Consider the following 6331-nt stretch of genomic DNA (forward strand, 5'->3'; position numbering starts at 1 on the left):
GAGGCTTTCTTATCTTTAGCCTTTTGTTCTCACGGTCAAGGGAAGGAGTATTCCTTGAGGTTGCAGGAGCTCTAACTTTAGTGACCCAAGTACTTTTCAATATTTCTTCAAGGAGCTGCTGAGTTAAAGTCCAGTGAGGAATCTAGCAGGAGCCTCCACACCCACACTGAGCTGCTGTTTTGTGCTTTCCAAATCTCGAGCAGGCATACTTCACGCCATTCATGCCATTTCTTCCCCTCCAAAGCTCCATTCAAAAGTAGTTCACGATCTCCATTAACTTTCTCCACACAGCTAAAGCCAGATTTGCCTACCATGGATTAGCCAAATATATACGTTACCTGCCTGCCCTTCAAAGCTAGTTCTAATACATCTGCAAAATAAGTAAACTGTAACAAACAAATAAAAAAATGGAACTATTCCAGATCTTCGAAAATCATTGTGGAACAGTCAGAATGTACTAACAGCCTAGGTTAAGAAAATGTCCCTGTGGCCACATTCAACTGGAATTTTGTGATGAAACAGCTATTGGTGGGTTAGGCTAAGTTTAAATCATTTCATTGCCACGAATTATTCTTTGTGTCATAATGTGCCATAATGCATAGTATGACATATGAGTCATAAAACTGTAATGAATTTTTAAAAATCACTTGGAGAGAATTTGTGAAACTCGCTCTTTTCCCCAAGCCATATCAATCTCAAATTCGCCTGAGCTCCAGAAACATGGACCTGCTATTTTGTTCAGAAACACAAAAGTCTGCTTCAATGAAACACTAAAGCCATGCCTTATTTTCCTGGAGCCTCAGAAAACTGTCTTCTGAACTTCATGTACTTCCTGTTCAAACCCTCTCTCTCCCCCTTAAATTTTGAAAGATGCCCCTATTAACACTTCCGAATCTTAAAAACAAAAACAACAAAACAATCTCTGTGCTTCTTCCAGTACTGTAGACACTTGGTTCTGTGTCTCCTAAACCCTGGAGTTTGTCCTTATTAACCTCTAACCCCAGAAAGTCCATTTCTTTTCCCATAATTTCTGCCACCTCTTTTCACTTGCTTCTCCTGAGACAGCATGACCAGTTCTACCTACAGCCCCTGAGCAGTCATATGAAACTATATCTCTTAAGTCGTTAAACCTAACTGAGATTAGGTTTAATCATCGTTTCCATTTATTAGATATTTATTATGTTCCAGGCACCAGCTGAAGTGCTTAAATATAGTTTCTCATTTAAAACTTTAAAAAGTCCTGTGAGATAGGTATTATCCCCATCTTACACTTCAGACAACAATCTCAGAGATCAATAACTTATCCAAGGTCACCTAGCTGTCATGTGGTGAACTGGAATACAAACCTTGGTGGGTTTGATTCTAAAACCCAAGCCCCTGACTGCCTGTATACTGCCTGTATTTCCTAAGCCTGTCAGGGTGGCCCAGACTAGATCACTGCTGGATCCTTTGAATTCTATGACACACAGTTTCTCTAAGATTCTAAAATGTGATAAACAGAATAATAGTTCTCCAAAGGTGTCCATGTTTTAAACCCAGAATCTGTGAATATGTCACCTTAAATGGCAAAAAGGGCCTTGCGCAAATGTGATTAAGTTAAGGATCTTGATCTGGGGAAATTATGCTAGTTTATCTGGATGGGTCCAATGTAATCACAAGAGATCCTATAAAATGAAATAGGGAAGCAGGAAGGTCAGAGAAGGAGATGTGATGATGGAAGCAGAAGTCAGAGAGAGAGAGAGGAGATCTGAAGATGATTGTTTTGGGTTTTGAAGGAGGAGGAAGAGGCAACGAGTCAAGGAATGAAGGTGGAGACGGCAAGGAAACAGATTCTCCTTTAGAGCTTTTAGAAAGAACACAGTTCTGCCAATAGCTTGATTTTTGAATTTCTGACTTCCAGAACTATAAGGTATTAAATCTGTGTTGTCTTAAGCCACTAAATTTGTGGTAATTTGTTACATTAAAGCTTGGATACTGTGGTTGATTTAACACGGCCACATATTCTTTGCAGTTGCACCCAGCAAGTGGTGGAGACCATTTCTCCTGACTCTGGCTCGCCATGTGACTTGCTTTAACCAATGAAAGTGACTAGTCTTGCATGATTATTATGTGTCCCGGCCTCAGACCTTACAGGTTCTGTCTCATGCTCTTAGATGCTGCCACCGTGTGGACAAGTCGGAACTAGACGGGCGGAGAATCCTCAGCCAACACCGCTGTCAGACAAGTGAGAGGGGCCATCCAGCAGAGCTGTGTTGCCAGAGACAGCAGCTCCGTGAGGATCCCAAGCAAAGCCAGCAAAAGGACCAAGTCAACAGCCCCTTGAAAATTGTGAGCAAATAATATAATTGTTATTTTAAGCCACTAAGTTTAGAGGTGCTGCAATACGTAAATGATACGGGCACTTTCAAAAAATATCAATTCCTACCTCTTTCAATCCCACCAGCTCTAATGATTAAGAATTTCTTATAAGGGGCTTGACCAATATTTTTGAAATAGTGATCTTGTTTTACTAATAATTTTCATTTTCCGCATGCCAAGCACAGTGCCAGGCACATAGTAGGTTCTCAGCAAAGATGTTGATGTCACCAGAATTTTAGAAACTACCCCTCGATCAGTGGAAATCGCTGCGTTTGCATCCACCGCTCCCTGCAAAATTGTACTTGCTGGCTGGCTTGATGTGGGGTTTTTCACTTTTGTTTGCTTGCTGGCTTTTTAAAACAAAAGCCTAGAAACACAGTCTTCCTAGGCTGAGTGCCCTCGAGGAGCCACAGGGAACAGGAACCGAGTGTCCAGTGGGCCTTGGAAAGCAGCCAGGCTTCCAGAGCCCCTTGTGCATTTCTCTTTCGACCGGAGCCCAGAAGCTGTGCTCTTGAAGCCACCTACACTTTCTAGCACTGAAGTGGGAAATCACAGTTTTCCATGAGGAAAAGACATCTTTTAAAAAGTTGATTTACTATATCTGGTTTGTGCTTCTTAACCACACTGAGCAGGAAGTTTAAAAACGGCACACCAAAGTAAGAGCAATAGGTCATCATATCGAGTGTGCCTGGAAATGTCACGGCCCTGGAACTGGACAGTAGTGGAAAGGAAAATCGTCTTTTTAAAACCGACCTCTAAAAGAACAATGAGAATGTCTTCATTTTCCCCTGGGATTTGATAATGAGAAGGCAAGACATCGCGTACTCTCATACAGCCTTTGATTAAACAAATAGCTTTATTTGTAGACTACTCAACTTCCTAGGAAATACCGTTAACGTTATAGTGATCCAAAAACCATAGTTTCAGCTTCTTGTCCACCCGATATGTGCACCAAAATCAGACAAATGTTTGTCAAGTGTCTTTTATAGATAAGGCCCTTTGCTTGGTACATAGAAGTTTCCAGGTCTTCACCCCCACATTGTGATCCCCATGAATGCTCCCTCTTTCTCCTTTATTTTTCAGTCACCAAGAATCAGTGTTCTCAGCTCATAGTCATCAAATTTATACCTATTATAGGATTTTTAACAGTTTCCATTCACTTTTCCTAGATGGTCTTTTCTTCTCTGGCTCTACCCTGCCTTTTCTGAACTGGACCTCACAGGTCATCGGCATATTTCTACTGGATGACTCATACCCTACCTGTAGAGTATGAGTATGTTCTTTGTAACATTTGGGACATACAGATACTAAAAATTCATCTGAAATTCAAATTTAACTGGGCATCTTGTATTTTTGTTTGCTAAATCTGGTGACCTATGTGTGGAGAATAAAATCTTCAACTGAAATAATCTAAATTAAACTTGAAATCTGGTCTTGAAAAAATTATCCTAAGTAACTCCCCACTCCCACCTTCTGCCCTAAAACACAAAGTCTCTTGCACACTCGAGCGCATATAATCTTACTTTCTAAATCCTTTTCTGCTTATCCAGTTACCTGTCAATGAACATTTGGGCTGTTTTTACTTTGAAACAATTATGAATAAAGTTCCTATGAATGCTGTGTACAGATATTTTTGTGAGCATATCTTTTTATTTCTCTTGTATTAGTTTCCCAAATTGCCACAAACTGGATGGTTAAAAACAACAGACATTTATTGTCTCGCAGTTCAGGAGGCCAAGAGGTGTCAGTGGGGTTGATTTCTTCTGGGGGCTCTGAGGGAGAACCTGTTCATGTCTCTGTTCTGGCTTCTGGTGGTTTCCAGCAATCCTTGGCGTTCTTGGCTTATAGATGCATCACTCCAGTCTCTGCTTCTGTTGTTGCCTGGTCGTCTTCCCTGTCAATCAATCGTATGTAACCCAAGGTATAGTGAGTGGATGGTGCATAACAATGGAGTGACCCGGCTAGCTGGAATGAATACTACTGTGCCAATTCCTGCCTCCACCCTCAATCTAAAGGCTCTCTGCGGGCTGGGCCTTGCCACCCCTACACTGGGCTGAGATTCCCGAGGCGAGCAAAGAAAGCCAAGAGAGCAGACACCCATGCTTGCAGGCCTTCTTCCCCTAGTTTACCCCTCTGTGCATCCATCCCTAAGCATCCAACCTTCCCATACCCTGGGAGTGTTGTCCACTTCCAGACTCTAGAAAGTCTCTTGCCTGCAAGTTCTCCAGAAAGGAAATATTAAACAAAAGCCAGCCTGTCTGGGCTTGGTTTTGCTGTAGAGAGCACAAAACTAGAGGAAGTATGACGTTCGGAACTATACCCACAGCGCTTGTCCCCTCGGCCTCTTCTATTTCTGACCTCTGTTGTGTGATCTGTTTAGTTCTCCCCTAGGTGTGATCCAGAACCCAAAAGTACAGTAAGCATCTAGTTAAAAAGGAATATTTCTCTTAGGCTCAGATATCATTTGAAATCTTGATTATGAAGTTTAAGAAGTGTCTGGACTCAGCCCCAAGGCTTTGGGTCTAGACTCTGCCAGTCCCCTGCCTAGTCTTCCCTCTTACAGCCACAAGAAGCCCACGTCTAACTGCAGGGCTTCCATGCCCCTCAGGCATCCCCCACACTTTGCCTTTCACTTCTCCCTGCCATGGACATCAGCTCCAGAGCTTAAAGGTCCCTGGGAACACAAGTCATCTATTAAGGCAGGTTTTCTTCATGCGTGGAGTTTTGCCAGAGTCCATTAGATTCTGTTTCTGTCACAGGTTATGGGAAACATCCTCATCTCTCATCAGTCCTTGCAGATTTATCCCAGGCAGGGAAATAACTGTAACTTTCTAAAATGTAGAAGGTTTTATTCCTGAGCAACTATAAGATTTTTGTCTGCCCAATTGCTAGTGTTTGAGGGCTCCTACTGGCCTCACCTGGGACCCTCTAGTTTCATTAGCTTTTAGGGGTGTAAGTTGGAAGAGGCCAAGAAAAAGAAAGGGAATTTTAAAAAACCCTGCAGAATATATATTTCGGGCAGTTCAAGGAAGATAGAGAGGACAGGAAGTCATCATACTCACAAAGAAAGTTTTCGCCTTCCTGAACCAGGAAGCACCTCGGACCCTCCAAGGCATGCTGGGCAGGATGGCTGGGAAGTGGGTGCAGCTGTTCTCAGACAGGGTGCCCTGGTCTCGGCTGGCCCCCACCCTGGCCAGGAAGACCAGGCCACAGAGCAGTGCTGAGCTGGGCATGGCGGAGCTCTGTCTTCTCCTACGAGTTGCTATGTGGTTTGGTTGAGCGAGAGCAAGCCCCTGATGTGTAGACCTCACCTACTGTGTCCCCCTTTTATATTGTGGGTTCAATGAGGCCTCCCATTCATAAAGCCACAGAGTGACAGGTTCCTGGCAAACATTTCTTCTGATTATAGCTCCACCCTTCCCTAGACCTCTCCAACTTTGCATTTTGTTGAACTTCTTTAAGATTTAATTTTTGCAACGTAAGCAAAAGGGGAGGTTGAAAACTAACTTCTGCAATAAGGCTATTTTTAGGATGAGCTACTCTCTCTCTTTTAAAATAAAATTTCAGCTTCTCTTAATAAAAAAAACGTTGATTTCCTGGGGTGAACGGCTGCTCCGTGTGCAGAGGCCCACAGTTGTGGGTTCCATTCACGTGTTCCTAGGTCACAGTGACGTGAACAAATCGGTCATTCCAGAGTACACTGGGATTGAGAAATAATTGGATCCCCTTCCCAACCTGGGTTGAATACCCAAGGCTTCTCCTTGCTGAATCAGGAAGTCACCTCAACTCTCTGGGCCTCAGTTTCCCCGAGAGAAACACGAGGGTGAGCTAAACATCCTCAAAGCTGCCTTCTGCTTCTTCCATGTTCTGTTGGGAGACTGCCCCTCGGAGAGGCCCGCTTCCCGCAGGGCGGGCACGCGGTGCGCTCCAGGCTCCTTCTCAGGCTCCGGGGTCAGAGAGACACGATGGCCGG

This window comes from Pteropus alecto, unplaced genomic scaffold (assembly GCF_000325575.1).
Source record: "Pteropus alecto unplaced genomic scaffold, ASM32557v1 scaffold359, whole genome shotgun sequence".
NCBI classification, from domain to species: Eukaryota; Metazoa; Chordata; class Mammalia; order Chiroptera; family Pteropodidae; genus Pteropus; species Pteropus alecto.